The sequence below is a fragment of the Salvelinus namaycush genome, chromosome 34 (assembly GCF_016432855.1).
Source record: "Salvelinus namaycush isolate Seneca chromosome 34, SaNama_1.0, whole genome shotgun sequence".
In the NCBI taxonomy this organism is placed as follows: Eukaryota; Metazoa; Chordata; class Actinopteri; order Salmoniformes; family Salmonidae; genus Salvelinus; species Salvelinus namaycush.
Window position 1 is genome coordinate 21575166 of NC_052340.1, and position 20889 is coordinate 21596054.

General features: G+C 42.0%; 1 protein-coding gene across 1 annotated transcript in view; it reads left to right on the plus strand.

The window, feature by feature from the left end:
- Window positions 1-6784: 6784 nt before the first annotated feature.
- The window catches only part of LOC120029112 (SPRY domain-containing SOCS box protein 4-like), a 47767-nt gene continuing 33662 nt past the window's right edge, over window positions 6785-20889 (plus strand). The window contains exon 1 of the mRNA XM_038974422.1: window positions 6785-7069. The gene's annotated coding sequence lies outside the window, so the exon portion shown is untranslated. The remainder of the gene's footprint in view (window positions 7070-20889) is intronic.

A 20889-nucleotide genomic window follows, 5' to 3' on the forward strand; every position in this document is an offset into this window, starting at 1 on the left:
GCAGTAGGCCTGATCCTCCTGGACAAATACAATGTTACAGTGCTGTAGGCCTGCACGTCCTGGACAAATACAATGTTAAGGTGCAGTAGGCCTGATCCTCCTGTACAAATACAATGTTACAGTGCAGTAGGCCTGATCTTCCTGTACAAATACAATGTTACAGTGCAGTAGGCCTGATCCTCATGGACAAATTCAATAGTTTAAATGATCAGAAATTACCAGAATTGACCAAAAGATGGCAGCATAGATCCTACCAGCACCGGATCAGGTGAAGGGACAAATATAAATATAAAACTACTCCCAGGTGAGTTTATTATGACACGGTTTTGACCTTCATCAGAGTTTTTGCTGATGATCATGATTGTATAATAACAGAGTGTAGCACACAAAGTCAGAGGAACTGGGACTCATGCTGAGCACAAATGACTTGCATACATTTGTAGGGCTGACGTCAGTACAAACACAGCGGGGGTGACGTTTGTGGACAGAGAGGGAGAATCTTAATTGTATACTCCTCGTGTCCTCTCTCCTCACCTCCTTCTCAAAACCCATTGGATGAGAAAGCCAGAGGTCCCTCCCCTATGACCTTCTCCTCCAATGGGTTTTGAGAAGGAAGAGAGGAGAGAGGTCGCGAGCAGTAGGCAATTGAGATTCTCCCATACAGTAAAGCCTGTGATCCTTTTGGCATAGTGACTCATTGTGAATCAATGCATGCGTTCGTTATAAGATTGTGTTTGTTTGTAAGGTCAGGAGGCCATACAGTCATCCGAAGGTGTTGATGTGTTCTGCAGAACACGCACAACACACACACAGCTGTAAGGGGTTTAGGCAATGTCACTGGTATCGCCTTAAGGCTGCGGCCTCCAATTACTATGTGTGTGTGTGTGTGTGTGTGTGTGTGTGTGTGTGTGTGTGTGTGTGTGTGTGTGTGTGTGTGTGTGTGTGTGTGCGTGCGTGCGTGCGTGCGCGCGCGCGCGCGTGCGTGCGTGCGTGCGTGCGTGCGTGCGTGCGTGCGTGCGTGCGTGTGTGTGTGTTTGTGTGCATTAGAGTTGCTAATTTGAGATGAACCCTGAAGAGGCAGTGGTTGACATTTGAAAAGGTTGAGATAGAGGGTGGGGGGGTCTCACTCGTATTCTGACAAAATAATTGGTCCCCTTGTGCGGAATGGCCAGAGGATAAAGCATTGAGACTCAAGCTTTTGCCCTAGCTAGTCCATAGCCCAATTATTGTAAAAATCTAATAAATACCTATGCTTACAATATACTGTGGTAGGCAAATTGTATTGCCATGTCACTCAGTCTTTCTTTTCTTCTCTATCTCCTCCATCTCTCAACATCTGTTCTCAGTATGCAGTTATGCAATATGCAGTTATGCAAAACTCATATTTATTTAATAATAATAAGTGATAAGTAGGAGGTAGGAAAGGAAGCAGTGGGAGAGAGAGAAATGACGAGAGAGAGAGATGACGAGAGAGAGAGAGAGAGAGAGAGAGAGAGAGAGCAATAAAGAGAGTTAAAATTAGATAAGGGAGAGCACCATACTGAGAAGTGTGTTTAAGTTTGATCTGTCCTGCTGGTGTACAGAATGTGGAGTATAGTATCTACCCTCTGGCTAACTGGAGTAGACATCTACACAAACATATCATCTGTTTTTATCATTCCACTGCTAGCTCAATATGAGTAGAATTAACAACACCTTCAATACACACACAAACAGTACCGATAGTATGATAGGCCAATCTCAATGCAACACCTTCAACACATACTGTATACTCAATGTCCGAGCCCTACCCGTCGGCACTTCATCGGAAATGACATGTGTTATTAGTATAGTAGTAGATCCACTATCCAATCCTCCCAGAACTGCTATAGCACCTAGAGGTAGTGGCTAGGACTTTGTTTGGAATTGGGCATCAGACATACACAGTAACACCACAACCCCCTGCAAAAACAGATGCAGCAAGCTGCTAAGCCGTATCATCCTTTCGGCGAGGAGGGAGACAGAGAAAGAGAGAGAGAGAGAGAGAGAGAGAGAGAGAGAAAGAGCGAGAGAGCGAGAGAGAGAGAGAGAGAGAGAGAGAGAGAGAGAGAGAGAGAGAGAGAGAGAGAATGAGTGAGTGAGAGACTGTTGTTTGGAGTTTTCCCATAGTTGTCGGTGGGGATTATATCAAACAGGCTTAGTTGATGACTCTTAGAGGCTTGTGTTTTTGTTCTCTTGGCTAAATAAAGAAACAATTATTTGGTGCATCTCTGGTGCTGTGCTAACTCTGAGGACTAACAAGCTAGAAGGAGAAGAGCCTATCTTCTTTCTCACCCTTCCTACTCTTTAAAGTATACTTGATGTCAATCTTTCCCCATCTCCCTCTATCCTTTACTGTCACTTCTCATTGCCTGCCTGTCTCTCTGAATCCCTGCTCTACTCCCCCTCTATCACTTTTCCAGCATTGCAGAGGCACCTCCCATCTTGCAGAGAAATAACTGGTGGAAGAGGGAGGCTGCGTGTAAGAGGATGAGGGGAGACCCCAGTCTTAGATAGACACTCCTCTTCAGCAGTGACACACAGATGACTGCTCTGGGAAGGTGAGCCACTCGAAGTAGATGTTACTCGTAAGCATATATTAATGACCATCTTCCCCTTCCCGTAATCCTAACCATTAACAACCAGCTTCTCCTTCCCATTATCCTAATCATTAGGGGGGAAAACTATCAAACTGACCTTAGATCAGTGTCTGGAGACAACTTTATCCTATATCAGGTGCAGTGGAGGTTCATAATAATGTCTGGAATGAAGTATAATGGCTGGAATGCAGTGAATGGTGTTTCGAACATCTCTGGAGAGACCTGGAAATAGCTGTGCAGCGACGCTCTCCATCAACCCTCACAGAGCTTGAGAGGTGTGCCAAGCTTGTAGCATCATACCCAGGTTTTTTATTTTTTATAAATTTGCTAAAATATCTAAAAACCTGTTTTTGCTTTTCAGGTCTCTCCAGAGATGTTCGATTGGGTTCAAGTCCGGGCTCTGGCTGGGCCACTCAAGGACATTCAGAGACTTGTCCCAAAGCCACTCCTGCATTGGTTTGGCTGTGTGCTTAGGGTCATTGTCCTGTTGGAAGGTGAACCTTCACCCTAGTCTGAGGTCCTGAGTGCTCTGGAGCAAGTTTTCATCAAGGATCTCTGTACTTTGCTCCGTTCATCTTGAGGAATGAGGAATTTATGAGGAATGTTAAAAAAAAAAATCTATTTTAGACTAAGGTTGTAACGTAACAAAATGTGAAAAAAATCCATGGGTCTGAATACTTTCCGAATGAACTGTATACACACACACACACCGTCTGTCTGTAGCTCACAGCACACACACAGTTTGTCTGTAGCTCACAGAACACACACACACACACTGTCTGTAACTCACAGACCCAGCAAAATGCTCATTAAGACATAAACATCCAACTGATGATGATCAGTCATAGCCTGAGATAGAGAGAGACAGAGAGAGAGAGAGATAGAGAGAGATAGAGCAAGAGTGATAGAGAGAGAGAGAATGCGAGAAAGAGAGAGGGAAAGAGAGAGAGAGAATGCGAGAAAAAGAGAGGGAAAGAGAGAAAGAAAGAGAGCGAGAAAGAGAGAGAAGGGGAGAGAGAGAGAGGGAAAGAGATGAAGAGAGAGAATGTCCATAGTTTTATAAAAGTGCTGAGCAGGCAGCTGTTACTCAAGCTTCAGGTGTGTCAACAGCAATGAGAACACATCCATCTGGCAGTCTGACCACACACACACACACACACACACACACACACACACACACACACACACACACACACACACACACACACACACACACACACACACACACACACACACACACACACACACACACACACACACACACACACACACAAGGATATGCAGGCTGAGCACAGCACAGAATAAGCATACCCCATGCACCATTTGAACAATTCTAAGGTGAATGCAGTCAAGCCGTTAAAAAAGATGTATACCGTCGGGCGATCAATGGTAATGTGTATAATGACAAAATATAATCAATATGGTTGTACTATGACTTGTGATCAATGGCGATGTTTAGTATTGGAATTGATTTCATGCTATTTCGATATCCTGTCCCTGAGGCCAGAATCTATAGGCCGTAAATCATTATGCCTATGTCTACTATCTGGTCTACCTTTATGTAGGCCTATCTTACTCTCTGTAGACCTATTAGGAGAAGAGCCTACAAGCATGTATTCAAGGCTATAGCTGTGTATGCCTTAGCCCTTGATCATAACTCTCAGTTCTATTCCATTACATAGAAGAGTCATTGGACAAAGGTGTCGTCTGAGGGGGGAATTTTGTTAAGAGCCGCAACGCTCGGTCTGAACATTAATACACATCGCTTGTGGTACGGTTTTGGAAGCCCAAGGGCCTTATCTTTCATAATGGCGAGAAATCATAAAAAATGTAAAAGGTTAAATTCATACATTCCTTTTTAGGGTTAGGGTTCCTACACTGCCATATTTCTATGTTACCACGCTTGTTTACGGAAAACAGACAGAAGACAGAGTGGACCACGTGCTAATTATCTGTCTGCGTCTCTGAACACCTGTAACATGTTGTCACTGAAGAATACTGTCAGCTGCAACTGTGTAACATCCAGTTAAAACAGTCTACAGTAAGTGTACATTGTGCATTTGTGAAATAGTTTGTATGTGATATTAAAGTAGAGGGATTTATGTTTCTTGGGCTCCTGAGTGGCGCAGCGGTCTAAGGCACTGCATCTCAGTGCTAGAGGCGTCACTACAGACCCTGGATTGATCGTGGGCTGTATCACAACCGGCTGTGATCGGTAGTCCCATAGGGCGGCGCATAATTGGCACAGCATCGTCAAGGTTAGGGGAGGGTTTGGACGGGGTAGACCGTCATTGTAAAATAAGAATTTGTTCTTAACTGACTTGCCTAGTTAAATAAATAAATAGAACCATACCGCAATTGAGAATGGATTCACTTTTAGATAGAGTATTTGGCTGTTTGGCTTCCAGAGCCAATTCACCCTTTAAATAGAAGGTCCTTGGACTAAGTACAAATGTTAGGCTCCTTTAGTCCAAAATTTGGCTATGTAGGCCTATAATACGCTTAACAAAAATATAAACGCAACATGCAACAATTTCAAACATTTTACTGTTACAGTTCATATAAGGAAATTAGTTCATTGAAATAAATGAATTAGGCCCTAGTCTATGGATTTCACTTGACTGGGAATACAGATAAGCATCTGTTGGTCACAGATACCTTTTGTAAAAAGGTAGGGGTGTGGATCAGAAACCAGTCAGTGTCTGGTGTGACCACAATTTGCCTCATGCAGCGCAACATATCTCTTTAGCTTTAGCAAAGAGATGGCTGTTGATTGTGGCCTGTGGAATAATGTTCCACTCCTCTTCAAAGGCTGCGAAGTTGCTGGATATTGGCGGGAACTGAAACATGCTGTCGTACACGCCGATCCAGAGCATCCCAAACATGCTCAATGGGTGAGATATCTGGTGAGTATGCAGGCCATGTAAGAACTGGGATATTTTCAGCTTCCAGGAATAGTGTACAGATCCTTGTGACATGGAGCCGTACATTATCATGCTGAAACATGAGGTGATGGTGGCGGATGAATGGCACGACAATGGGCCTCAGGATCTCGTCACGGAATCTCTGTGCATTCAAATTGCTATCAAAAAAGTGCAATTGTGTTTGTTGTCTGTAGCTTATGCCTGTCCATACCATAACCCCACCGCCACTATGGGGCACTCTGTTCACAACGTTGACATCAGCAAACCATTCGCCCACACGACGCCATACATGCTGTCTGCCATCCACACTTCTCCAGCGTGCCTGTGGCCATCAAAGGTGATAATTTGCCCACTGAAGTTGGTTACGACGCCGAACTGCAGTTAGGTCAAGACTCTGGTGAGGACGACGATCACGCAGATGAGCTTCCCTAAGATGATTTCTGACAGTTTGTGCAGACATTCTTTGGTTGTGCTAACCCACAGTTTTATCAGCTGTCCGGGTGGCTGGTCTCAGACGATCCCGCAGGTGAAGAAGCCGGATGTGGAGGTCCTGGGCTGGCATGGTTACACGTGGTCTGTGGTTGTGAGGCCGGTTGGACGTACTGACAAATTCTCTAAAATGTCGTCTTATGGTAGAGAAATTAACATTAAATTGTCTGGCAACAGCTGTGGTGGCCATTCCTGTAGTCAGCATGCCACTTGTGCGCTCCCTCAAAACTTGAGACATCTGTGGCATTGTGTTGCGTGACAAACTGCACATTTTATAACTGGCCTTTTATTGTTCCCAGCACAAGGTGTACCTGTGTAATGATCATGCTGTTTAATCCGCTTCTTGATATGCTACACCTGTCAGGTGGATGGGCTATCTTGGCAAAAGATAAATGCTCACTAACAGGGATGTTAACAAATGTGTGCACTAAATTTGAGAGAAATAAGCTTTTTGTGTGTATGGAAAATTTCTGGGATCTTTTATTTCAGCTCATGAAACATGGGACCAACACTTTATGTTAGGTTTATATTTTTGTTCCGTATATTTAGTTGCATTTAGGCTAGTTGCATAAAACTTTCAACTCTCTCTCAACACTGATGTGTTGTCAAATTTAGACTGGGCTTCTTATTCACTTTCCGAGGTCAGTGTTGAGTTGTATCGTTATATCATTGCTACGTGAAAAGGCAGACTTTAGGACGGCGAAAAGAAATGGCTCTGCTGGTGCCCTAGCCTTCACCTATTCCCGATCCTATCCCTCGAGCGACGTGGCCAATCAGTGTGTGTGTCAGCGACACATGAATGGCGATATCCAAGGAATGGCTCGCGGAACAAAGAAGCCGCCGGTCTCGAATTCCCGTCGATAGAGAAAATTCGCGAATGAAACAGCATAGAAGATTTGTTGTTAAGGCTTGAGTGAAACCAAATGAATATCTTCGACGCAAAGTCCAACAGTTTTGGTTTTGTTTTGCTCAAGGAGGGACCTTGGCCTCGTGAGAGCTTTGTCGAGCGCCAGGCGAGGCTGTTGGCTACATTGGAACGTAAGTAAAAACATATCTTGCCTATATCATTTTATTGCGTCGAATATAATCATGTTTCAACACATAGTGTTGTTCATTATGCTTTCTTCGTGATGTTTAGAAAACCTGTCAATGTGTACAACTTTTTTTTGGTACATGTTTTTATGTCGGCACCGACTCAACCCGCATGAGAAGGCTAATTTAGGACTTTTTGGAATCAAATTAAGTCTACTGGGAAGCGCGGCTTGGTAACTTGAGAAACTATAACTTGTCTTTGGCATCTAACGTTACTTGTAAAGGACGTTTTATTCATTCATCCCAATAGCTTGGAAAATAATGACGAAAGATTAATACACTGATTAGAATGTTTTCGAAACGATATAATGAAAATGTTCTGTGGCTGCAAGCAAATAAACCATTTCCAAACATGTTTATAGTTGACAACATGCAGAACATTCAGCAACTCATAATGTCGATAACAGGGACACCGAATAGGCCACCGTAATTGTTACTTACATTAGGAAAGGAATTTTTTGCTGAAAATATTATGCCACTGTTGTGGTGTACACTTTTGCAGAACTTGTATGTCTGGTTTCAGTTTCAATTTGATTTCCCATTGTCACAGCGGAGTTTACGTCTGTGAGCGAGTCTACAGACGTGAGCAAACAGTAGAGAGATACAGTATTTTACAACGGATGTGGGTTTGCCAAATCGGACGCCTATTCCAGTGGATCTGTTCCAGTTTGTTGGTGGTAAATGCTTTATCCCCTGGAGTAACGGGTAACCACACCAACTAACTGGCATGGGCACTGTCCAGATGAAGTGTCTGATGACTGGTTACTGTGTGATGGACCAGTGGAGGAGCCAGTTATATATAGATAATGATTTTTATTTCCTTAATGCGTTTTAGTGGATGGTACATTTAACCTCGTTGTCACCAGAGTAGGCCTTGCTTACTCTTTTGACTAGGCTTACAACTAACCCATTAAATGGAAAACTATTACCAGTTTATGGTGGTTGCATATAGGCCTAATCATTGAATAATTCCCTGGGGTTGGAAGCAGTCCATATTTTATTTTCTGGTGTAGAACCATTCATGGCCCCCACACTCCAAATTATTGACATCTGGAGTTTGAACCCATGACCTCAGTCATGTTCATAGGTCACCTGACCCTGTAGCCACCTGGGTGGGCTACATCCATTGTGCATCATGACCACACAGATGCAGAGCTGGGATAGGCAAACTGTTGGATTTTTGATAGGGACCAAATACAATGCTATTTCTCTGTAAACAATTAAGACTTTCAGCTTGCTTATAGAGAAGAGCACTCAACCTGTGCTGCACTGACACACATGGCTGATTGGTTAAAATAAATTGATGATAATAAGAATATTGTGGGAGCTGTACTGTTCGATTTCAGTGCAGCCTTGAATATTATTGACCATAACTTGTTGAGAACTTATGTTGTAGCTTTTCAACCTCTGCCATAGCTCATAATCCATGATATCTATCTAATAGAACACAGAGGGTTTTCTTTAATGGAAGCTTCTCTAATGTTCAACATGTAAAGTGTGGTGTACCACAGGGCAGTTCTCTAGGCCCTCTATTCTTAAAAAAAATATTTTTACCAATGACCTGCCATTGGCATTCAACAAAGCCTGTGTCCATGTAGGCTGATGATTCAACCCTATACACGTCTGCAACCACAAGTAGTGAAATCACAGCAACCCTAAACAAAGAGTTGCAGTCAGTTTTAGAATGGGTGGCCAGTAATATACTGGTCCCCCAACATCTCTAAAACTAAGAGCATTGTATTGGGTACAAATCATTCCCTAAGTTCTAGACCTCAGCTGAATCTGGTAATGAATGGTGTGGCTGTTGAGGAGACTAAATTGCTTGGTGTTACTTTAGATTGTAAACCGTCATGGTCAAAACATATTGATTCAGTGGTTGTGAAGATGGGGAGAAGTCTGTCTGCGATAAAGAGATGCTCAGCTTTTTTTGACACCACACTCCACAAAGCAAGTCCTGCAGGGAAACATACAGTATTATACATAATAATGATGGCATGGAACTCCCATCTCATATAGTACAAGTGAACAGCTAATTTGGTTTCAAAAAACAAATAAAGCAACACCTCACGGCATGCCTCTCCCCCATGTGACCTACTTTTTGTGTGTATGTATACAGTTGAAGTCGGAGGTTTACATACACCTTAGCCAAATACATTTAAACTCAGTTTTTTACAATTCCTGACATTTAATCCTAGTAGTAATTCCCTCTCTTAGGTCATTTAGGATCACCACTTTATTTTAAGAATGTGAAATGTCAGAATAATAGTAGAGAATGATTTCAGCTTTTATTTCTTTCATCACATTCCCAGTGGGTCAGAAGTTTACATACACTCAATTAGTATTTGGTAGCATTGCATTTAAATTGTTTAACTTGGGTCAAACGTTTCGGGTAGCCTTCCACAAGCTTCCCACAATAAGTTGGGTGAATTTTGGCCCAATCCTCCTGACAGAGCTGGTGTAACTGAATCAGGTTTGTAGGCCTCCTTGCTCACACACACTTCATCAGTTCTGCCCACAAATTTTCTATAGGATTGAGGTCAGGGCTTTGTGATGGCCACTCCAATACCTTGACTTTGTTGTCCTTAAACCATTTTGCCACAACTTTGGAAGTATGCTTGGGGTCAGAGTCCATTTGGAAGACCCATTTGCGACCAAGCTTTTGCGACCAAGCTTTAACTTCCTGACTGATGTGGCTTCAATATATCCACATCATTTTCCATCCTCATGATGCCATCTAGTTTGAAGTGCACCAATCCCTCCTGCAGCAAAGCACCCCCACAACATGATGCTGCCACCCCTGTGCTTCACGGTTGGGATGGTGTTCTTTGGCTTGCAAGCCTCCCCCCTTTTCCTCCAAACTTCTTCCTTGCTGAGCGGCCTTTCAGCTCATGTCAATATAGGACTCGTTTTACTGTGGATATAGATACTGTTGTACCTGTTTCCTCTAGCATCTTCACAAGGTCCTTTGCTGTTCTGGGATTGATTTGCACTTTTCGCACCAGTACGTTCATCTCTAGGAGACAGAACGAGTCTTCTTCCTGAGTGGTATGACGGCTGCGTGGTCCCATGGTGTTTATACTTGCATACTATTGTTTGTACAGATGAACGTGGTACCTTCAGGCATTTGGAAATTGCTCCCAAGGATGAACCAGACTTGTGGAGGTCTACAATTTTTTTCTGAGGTCTTGGCTGATTTCTTTTGACTTTCCCATGATGTCAAGCAAAGATGCACTGAGTTGGAAGGCAGGCCTTGAAATACATCCACAGGTACACCTCCAATTGACTCAGGCTAATTGACATCATTTATCAGAGGCTTCTAAAGCCATGAAATCAATTTCTGGAATTTTCCAAGCTGTTTGTCACAGTCAACTTAATGTATGTAAACTTCTGACCCACTGGAATTGTGATACAGTGAAATAATCTGTCTGTAAACAATTGTTAGAAAAATTACTTGTCATGCACAAAGTAGATGTCCTAACCGACTTTGCAAAACTATAGTTTGTTAACAAGAAATTTGTGGAGTGGTTGAAAAACGAGTTTTAATGACTCCAACCTAAGTGTATGTAAACTTCCGACTTCAACTGTACTCTCGTTCTCACTCAATCTTTATTTTCTGCTCCCTCTCTCACTCTTTCTTCATTTCTCTCTTTTTACCCCCCTGCCTTGTATGTCTCACAAATGTGATGATGGTGTGATGAGGTATTTTATAGAAGTTAAGTGACATTGCTTCATTCACTAATTTTAAGGACTCTGAAGAATAGCAACCAAGATGACATTTGGTCACCTTTATACTGCCAGTCAGTGCCACACCCCTCAGATTGCCACTCCATCTCCCTCCATCAGACAGGTGCATGCTACTCATGTTGATCATCTTAGGAACATAACTTTCAGAACAGCACAAATAATTTCACATCCTCTTCTGTCGGTCTGTTCAATAAAAGCCTGGGAGGGACAAGCTCCAGAGGAACGGCAGGCTGCTGTTCTTCCGCTCCACCCTCAGAGCCTGTCTGGTCATGGGAGGTGATCAATTCATTTTCGTCTCCACACAAACCAACAGTGCTGCGCCAGTCAGCTGTCCAGAGTCTTGACACACCAGCACTAGTCCCATCGGCTGTGCCTGTCCCGTAATCCATTGTCCCTCCCACACGCGCGCGCACACACACACACACACACACACACACACACACACACACACACACACACACACACACACACACACACACACACACACACACACACACACACACACACACACACACACACACACACCAGTGTCAGGGAGGGCCATGTTGCCACTATGCCAGTGCTGCTGAGTCAGTCAAATGGTAATGTTTTTAAATATCCCATTTAAAAGTGATCGGTCACTGAATGAAACCCTGGGCTGTAAGGGACAGTTTAAAGTCCTCATGTTCCCACTGTTATATCATATAGTCACTAGTAGTTTTAATGAATTTAATTGCTTAAGTTGCGGCATGACTCACGTGTTCATATACGGTCCAAGGGCGTTTTAATCCGTTTTGGATTCACTTGGTCTTCACCTTTTAGTAGGTGTGTGACTCGATCAAAGGTCATTTGCTTTTCCATAGCCACTTTTGTACTGTAGTTAGTCTACTCTTCCTCATGTCACTTGTGTCTAGGGCTGTTAGTGACCATATTACCACCACTCCGGCGGTCGAGTCATGACGGCAGTCAAATTCCATGTGACCGTTTAGTCACGGTAATTAGGCTTCTCCAAGCTCTGATGCTGCTGATGGTCATTAGTAGCCTACCAAACTTGCTAACTGCCTGGTACTCAGCACTCTATTGTTCCTCTAATCACTCTGACATCAATGCAAATGTTATTGAAAATCCAATCACTCTTCATGACAGCCTATGCAATTGCATTAAAGGTTTTGATGGCCTCTATTAAAAAGAGGATCCCATCAGCTTTCTATAGGCTAGGCCTACTATTTATCTATCAACTTTTCTAATATTAAGCACATTGCTAAGCTTTACAACAGGAGTATAGCCTAGATGCCCCTGTTCCATGATAATGGTCTATTTGAAATCGAAACAAATTTCACACATTCTTTTGTATATTTAAAGAATTTTAATTAAGAATAGTCCGATGGGTGACAATATTAGCCTAGTATAGAACAAGAAGGCCTGCACACGGTTAGCTCCCAGTTCACCGCTTTATTGACAACGTTTTGATCCGAAACGGATGTTCGTCAGGTCTTTTTTGATCGGACGTAGATCCGTTTCGCATCGAAACGTTGTCAATAAAGCAGTGAATTGGGAGCTTTAACAGTTTGCGGGCCTTGTTCTATGCTAGTATTCTTTATTAGCCCAGCACCTATGTATTTAAGGATGTGCGTATGACCACAAACTTTGCTATTATTATTAGCCTTGTCCAGTAAGACAAACGGCTCATGTCTTTATTTGTTGCAACTTTTTCAAATCATAGTCGCACACCTCATGTAGCCTCGCCCATAGGCCTATATGTTTTGATAAGGTTTGTCACAACTAGTGGCCAAGTAACTTCTCAAAATTAAGCACATTAATCAGCTTTATAGATGCTGTAGAGCCTAACTGGCATACATACTTTCAAGTTTGAGCAAAATAATTTTCACAGAAGGACAAGTTGACCAATAGAATAGGTCAACTTTTGTACTATAGGGGATAGTAGTGACATAGGCTAGTGCTTTTGTTAGGCCTACTCTTTTTGGCTGACAAAGTATAATTCTATTCAGCCCAAGGGCACAATGGCCGCAAAAGGCATGGATTTTTTAGGGTGCATTATGGCCTCACGAGGGGGATGCCACCGGGAAATTTAAGACCTGGTGACAATATTATCAAGTGCTTGTGAAATTGTGAATGAAGCATGTGCAGCTTGAACAAGAAACAAATCAGAGCTCATGCCTTTCATGTGACTTTTTTTCAATTCATCATTAGTCCCACCATGCAGCCTTGTAATGTATTAAAAATCCAAACCTATAGCTCAACGTTTGTATCACAATTAAAGTTGCATAATTAACTCAATTAAGCAGTGCTTTCGGAAAGTATACATTTTGTTACGTTACAGCCTTATTCTATAATCTAATAATTTTTTTGTCATCAATCTACACACACTACCCATAATGACAAAGCAAAAACAGCTTTTTAGAAAAACATTTGCATAAAACATTTACATAAGTATTCAGACCCTTTACTCAGTACTTTGTTGAAGCACCTTTGGCAGCGATTACAGCATCGTGTCTTGGGTATGACGCTACAAGCTTGGCACACCTGTATTTGAGGAGTTTCTCCCATTCTTCTCTGCAGATCCTCTCAAGCTCTCCGATTGGAAGGGGAGTGTCGCTGCACAGCTATTTTCAGGTCTCTCCAGAGATGTTTGATTGGGTTCAAGTCCAGGCTCTGGCTGAGCCATTCAAGGACATTCAGAGACTTGTGACGAAGCCACTCCTGCATTGTCTTGGCTGTGTGCTTAGGATCGTTGTCCTGTTGGAAGGTGAACCTTCGCCCCAGTCTAAGAACCTGCTCAGGTGCCTTGGTGGAAGAGTGGGGTAACATCTCACAGCAAGAACAGGCAAATCTGGTGCAGTCCATGAGGAGGAGATGCACTGAACTACTTAATGCAGCTGGTGGCCACCAGATACTGACTGTTACTTTTGATTTTGATCCCCCCTTTGTTCAGGGACACATTATTCAATTGCTGATAGTCACATGTCTGTGCAACTTGTTCAGTTTGTCTCAGTTGTTGAATCTTATGTTCATACAAATATTTACACAAGTTTGCTGAAAATAAACGTAGTTGAAAGTGAGAACATTTTTTTTTTTTTGCTGAGATTATTTTTGTGACGAGTAGAATGACAATCGATATGCATTACACATCTTTCTGGTCTTGGATATTCTAAAATGAGCCTTAATACAAATATATTACTCCCATTTGTATCCAGATAACTGTGTTAGTGTATTAGTCAGTCGGCAGGCTCTTTTGATGGTAATCTTGATGTACAGAATGTTCACCTCTGTTCCCCCTAAATCAGATGAGACCAGACGGGGCATGCAAAAGACCACTGATATGGTTTTGCATGAGTCTGAACTAAAGGAGAGGAGAGCAGGAAAGCACAGTTTGACTAAAATGGAAAATGGGGAGCAGGATACAGGGAAATGTACCAAGGGGGAGAGATGAGGGAGAGGGGGCTGGATGGCGAGACATGGGAGTAAGACTGGGGATCAAATTGATCAGTGAGAGAATTATTTAAAATGACTGATTGCAATTTCCCTCAAGTCAGTTTTTGATTTTTATCAATTATAGTTTGAGACAGGCACTTCTAACCTTTATCACGAGTAGCTGCCTAAAAGATAATAGTAATGGTTGAGTTTGGGAACGATGGTAGCAATTGATAGTGAGCGGGAGCCCTGGGCAGTTTCTGAGAAATGTGTGATTGTCCTCGTGTGTCTAAGTGATAGATCAACGCGTTACATATTTGCATTACAGAGAAATAGAGTAGCATGAAGGACCACTTGGGTTCAGCCAACTCTAACACAAAGCACTGCCCCCAAACAAAACATCTGTTTTCTTTCTGTCACATGCTGTTCAGATCAAGCCCTAGTCCCCAGTGACATGTATCTGGAAGGATGGGAGTTTTGTAATGTTCTAATAATCATGTATGGCATTAATTGGGTTTTCCCACCAAGTTGGTCTTTCAGTTTAGTTCAGCGGATGGTCAGGTTCACCGTAGTCTTATAGGTCGAGAGATCGCTGTGTCATGTCACTAAATCACGCACCAGGAAGTATTCCTTCCAGTATGTTAGTGAGACCTCACCCCAGCTGCTGCTTTTTCTCATCTGTTTTACAGTCTGTTCTATCTGGCATGCAAAGCGTTGTACCCGTTGCCTGGGTCAGACACAGGGCAGTGTCTCTGGGCTGCTATCCACAGACGGGCACACAAAGAGAATTCTCACCCTGACTGACCTGCTCAGAATAGTCAGTCACGCATCACTTCCCCCTTCTCATCTCAGCCTAATGGAACAGCAGGACTTGACATTAACGCTTGTCCTCTTGCCAGGAGATTCCAGGAGAGCTACTGGGGGTTCCAGGAGAGCTACTGGGGGTTCCAGCCCTGCATGAACACATGACTTTGTAAAAGATCAGCTGCTCAACAGGACCTTGATAAGCTGACCAAAATCCTGCACATCCAGTAGCTTTCCAGATGGAGACGGCGCTGTGCGAAGGCACGGCACACGACGGGACACGACGGTTGTTGCTTCTCCTGTTAGGCTATGCTTGCTAGGCAGCAGTAGACTCAGTCTAGGCCTTCCCAGCAGGTTTGACATGACAGTGGTCCCTGCACAGTGAGTCTTGTTGACCAGAACACGACAGTGACTAAACACTACTTCCCAAAGTCCCCCTTAGCACCTAAGTCCGTCAGTGTTCAGTCAATCACCGGCCAGCCGAGACTAGTAATGCAGAGCTGGAAAATGTTATTCTTTGTACCTGAATGAGTCTAAGAGTCAACACTAGGGTTGCACATTTTGGGGAATATTCAGAGGTGGAAACTTTCTGTGGGATTTAACGGGAATATATGCAAATTAATATTAATACCATTTCAATGTAGGTGTTTATTGCATTGGATATATTTACCATATCATATGGAGACAGAAACATAAACATTTTACCTTATCATAAGTAGACTTAATTGCAAATTATTAAATCCTTCCAATAGAAATAAAACTATTTAGTTATGAATTGAACTTTTAAATGAGTTGACTCTTCACATGGGATGATTTCACTGAACAATGAAAGGGAATATTGTGATGGATCATTCATCTCCCAAAAACGATTTCAACAAACATCTGTAAAATGATAGTCTAGAAACTAAAGCTTTGGTTGTCTTCCCTTCAGGCTTCCATGTCTTCTCCATGGACCTCCTCAATGTCCACCTCTTGAACATCAGACTCAGAGGCCTCATCTTTACTGTCACTTTCCAACCTTGTTCAGGATGGCTCGTTGTCAGCCTCAAAAAGCCTCAAATTTGCCCCGGATGGCCACCAATTTTTCAATTTTTCATGTAGTTAATTATTCCTTGCCCACGAACATTTGACCACCCATCAGAGATGACTGCAATAGTCTGCTTTCTCTATGATTTTCTTGATCTTAACTTGAACTATGTTTAACTCTGCATCCAGCAAATGAGTAGATAAACATGTTTGGTTGGTGTATGCTGGACGAAGAACATTCAGAAATCTCTTCCAATACATATTGCCTGTGAGCATTAGAGGTGAACCAGTTGCATACACAGCTCGAGCAAGACATTCATCAGCATTTCTGACTACGGTCCTCCATTGAGTCAAAAAAATATATAATTCCAGGAGGACCATGAGCTGTTGCTATCGATAAGGTGCCTGAGTCATAATTTTGAAGTAGAGGAACTTTTGTCAGAGGTTGCTTGTTATGAGCGCTGAGGGAACTTTATGCACTTGGCCAGGTGATTCTGCATCTTTGTTGCATTCTTCACATATGATTTGGCACAGTATTTGCAAATGTACACAACTGTTCCTTCTACATTAGCTGCAGTGAAATGCTATCAGATAGTGCCCGTGGCATTTTCCTGTAAAGATTAGAAAAAAATGATACAAAAAATAAAATACAATTCCATCAACAGATAAATAGTTAAGCAGTTAGATTAAACAACTCCTTTGTAAGATACATGTGAACGGGTGAATTAACACACCTCACTTAGCAAGCTCAAGCAAGCGAAAACCTACATGGTAGCAAAAACTAACTAGCAGAAATTGTTAACAAGTTAGAAATTATTTAAACACACTTTTCTGTAGGGTACTATTTACTAGTTAACAAAAAATCATGTATATCATATAAAATATATTCACCCCACCCAGTATTGTAATCAAAACCAGAAAGCATGTAGTCCTTGGCTCAGACAGTATAGTAGTGTGGGCTCAGTAGCATCTCATTAGGGTGCAAGATCTTGAGAATCAGCCGCACATGTGATGTAAGAATGCACTGTGCATGCAGAGGGTTGCAATTCCATTGAATTGGGGATAGTTTAACCAAAATACGAAGACGTGGATGTCGACTATGGCAGCCCCCTGCACCTCTCTGATTCTGAGGTGTTGGGTTAAATGCAGAAGACTCATTTCAATTGAATACATTCAGTTGGACAACTGACTAGGTACATCCCTCTTTCCGGGTTCACCAGTGTTCTCTGTGTAAGCGGTTGTTAGTTGCGCAGTTGCAACATGAATACTAGAATTGTCTTGTGCGTTCAGTGATGTGCTCTACACAGGGCCTACTGTTCCTCTAACACACCAGCTTCGGGTTTGTGCGTCCTGCCACGCTGCACAATCTAATGTATCTTTTGTTCTCAGCAGTTGTTCCTGTCCATGCAATTCTTTCTTCTGTACAATTTTCCCTATTATTTTGTTGGCAACTGACATGTATTTTTAAAGTCACTTTGCTTGCTCTGGCCTCGTTGTGCTTCTTGCAGTGACAGACCATATATACTGTAAATGTTTTATCCTTGAGGTCGGTGTTTGCATGTTTTGCCTGTTGATGCATACAGTGCAGTGCGTGTGTGTGACGCTATCACGGCAGGGCCCTGTTATGAGTAGAGGTTATCACATCCCTGTCCACATCACCCAGCTCTCCAGACTGGGTTGAGAATAGATGAGTGATGGCTGTCTGTCCGTCCCAAACGGGGTCATCTCTCCTGGGGGGTTCATCGCTCCCTGGGGGGTGTTTGACAAGCTCAGTGATGCAGAATAAGCCAGGGGGCAGGATCAAAGATGTGCAAAACTGAAAGGATATTTGTCACGAAAGGTTTTTTTACATTTTTAATTAGGGAGGCTGTCAAAGGGCCAAGCTGAGTGACCCATAAATTATATAACTAAAAATACACTGTGCCTGCTGCTACACAAGTTAATAACTTGTGTGTGAGCCAATTTAACTGCTTAAGTGACCTGCCATTTTTTTAACTGCTAACATGGTGCCTGATGTCAAATGAATGCTCACAGTGTATACATAGTGTGATCACAAAATACTACAGAGTCCTATAGTTTTGCCTTCAGGAAAGGGGATTTCATTTTTTATTATAAGGTGGTCAGTGTGTTATGACCCACACTAACAAGCTACTAATTGGTTGTCAGTGTGACAGACCGGGTTTGGACTAGAGGTCGACCGATTATGATTTTTCAATGCCGATACCGATTATTGGAGGACAAAAAAAGCCGATACCGATTAATCGGCCGACTTTATTACAAATACATTTTTATTTTTTTATGACAATTACAACAATACTGAATAAACACTTATTTTAACTTAATATAATACGTCAATAAAATCAATTTAGCCTCAAATAAATAATGAAACATGTTCAATTTGATTTATATAATGCAAAAACAAAGTGTTGAAGAAAGTAAAAGTGCAATATGTGCCATCTAATAAAGCTAACGTTTAAGTTCCTTGCTCAGAACATGAGAACATATGAAAGCTGGTGGTTCCTTTTAACATGAGTCTTCAATATTCCCAGGTAAGAAGTTTTAGGTTGTAGTTATTATAGGAATTATAGGACTATTTCTCTCTCTACGATTTGTATTTCATATACCTTTGACTATTGAATGTTCTTATAGGCACTTTAGTATTGCCAGTGTAACAGTATAGCTTCCATCCCTCTCCTCGCCGCTACCTGGGCTCGAACCAGGAACACATCAACAACAGCCACCCTCGAAGTGGCGTTACCCATGCAAAGCAAGGGGAACAACTACTCCAAGTCTCAGAGCGAGTGACGTTTGAAACGCTATTAGCGCGCACCCCGCTAACTTGCTAGCCATTTCACATCGGTCACACCAGCCTAATCTCGGGAGTTGATAGGCTTGAATTCATAAACAGCAGAGCTGCTGGCAAAACGCAGGAGAGTGCTGTTTGAATGAATGCTTACGAGCCTGCTGGTGCCCACCATCGCTCAGTCAGACTGCTCTATCAAATCATAGACTTAGTTGTAACATAACACACAGAAATACGAGTCTTAGGTCATTAATATGGTCGAATCTGGAAACTATCATCTCGAAAACAAAACATTTATTCTTTCAGTGAAATACGGAACCGTTCCGTATTTTATCTAACGGGTGGCGTCCATCAGTCTAAATATTCCTGTTACATTGCACAATGTCATAATTACGTAAAATTCTGGCAAATTGTCAGCAATGTAGATTGGTCACAAGTCAGAAAAGCAATAAAATGAATCGCTTACCTTTTGATCTTCGGATGTTTGCACTCACGAGACTCCCAGTTACACAAATGTTCCTTTTGTTCGATAAAGATTTATTTTTATATCCAAAAACCTCCATTTGGTTGGCGCGTTATGTTCAGTAATCCACAGGCTCGTGCAGGTCATGAAGGGCAGACACAAATTCCAAATAGTATCCGTAAAGTTCGTAGAAACATGTCAAACGTTGTTTTATAATCAATCGTCAGGTTGTTTTTAACATAAATAATCGATAATATTTCAACCGGACGGTAAACTATTCAATACAAGAGATAAAGAAAATGTCGAGCTTGAAACTGTCTAAAGACTGTTCACACCCTGTGGAAGCCATTGGAAAAGGAATCTGGTTGATATCCCTTTAACTTCTCTGGGATATGTGGGACGGTAGCGTCCCACCTAACCAACAGCCAGTGAAATTGCAGGGCGCCAAATTCAAAACAACAAATCTCATAATTAATATTCCTCAAACATACAAGTATTATACACCATTTTAAAGAAACTTCTCGTTAATCCAACCAAAGTGTCTGATTTCAAAAAGGATTTACCGCGAAAGCACACCTTGCGATTATGTTAGGTCAGTACATAGCCACAGAAAAACACAGCCATTTTTCCAGCCAAAGAGAGGAGTAACAAAAAGCAGAAATAGAGTTAAAATTAATCACTAACCTTTGATCATCAGATGACACTCATAGGACTTCATGTTACACAATACATGTATGTTTTGTTCGGTAAAGTACATATTTATATCCAAAAATCGGGACGCTACTGTCTCACTTGGCCAAAAGCCAGAGAAAATGCAGCGCGCCAAATTCAAATAAAATACTTTAAAAATCAAACTTTCATTAAATCAAACATGACAGATACCAAATTAAAGCGACACTGGTTGTGAATCCAGCCAACGTGTCAGAATTCAAATAGGCTTTTTGGCGAAAGCAAACAATGCTAATTTCTGAGGATAGCAACATTGTAAACAAAGAAGCATATTTCAACCTTGCAGGCGCAACACGAAACGCAGAAATAAAAATATAATTCATGCCTTACCTTTGACGAGCTTCTGTTGGCACTCCAATATGTCCTATAAACATCACAAATGGTCCTTTTGTTTGATTAATTCCGTCGATATATATCCAAAATGTCAATTTATTTGGCGCGTTTGATCCAGAAAAACACCGGTTCCAACTTGTGAAACGTGACTACAAAATATCTCAAAAGTTACCTGTAAACTTTGCCAAAACATTTCAAACTACTTTTGTAATACAACTTTAGGTATTTTTTTACGTAAATAATCAATAAAATTGAAGACTGGATGATCTGTGTTCAATACAGGATTAAAACAAACTGTAGCATGCTTTCTGGTTACGCGCCTCAAATAAAAAGTACACTTCACTCGACTCTCGTTCTGAACAGGGCTACTTCATTACACAAAGGAAAAACCCTCAACCAATTTCTCAAGACTGACATCCAGTGGAAGCGGTAGGAACTGCAAGAAGGTCAATT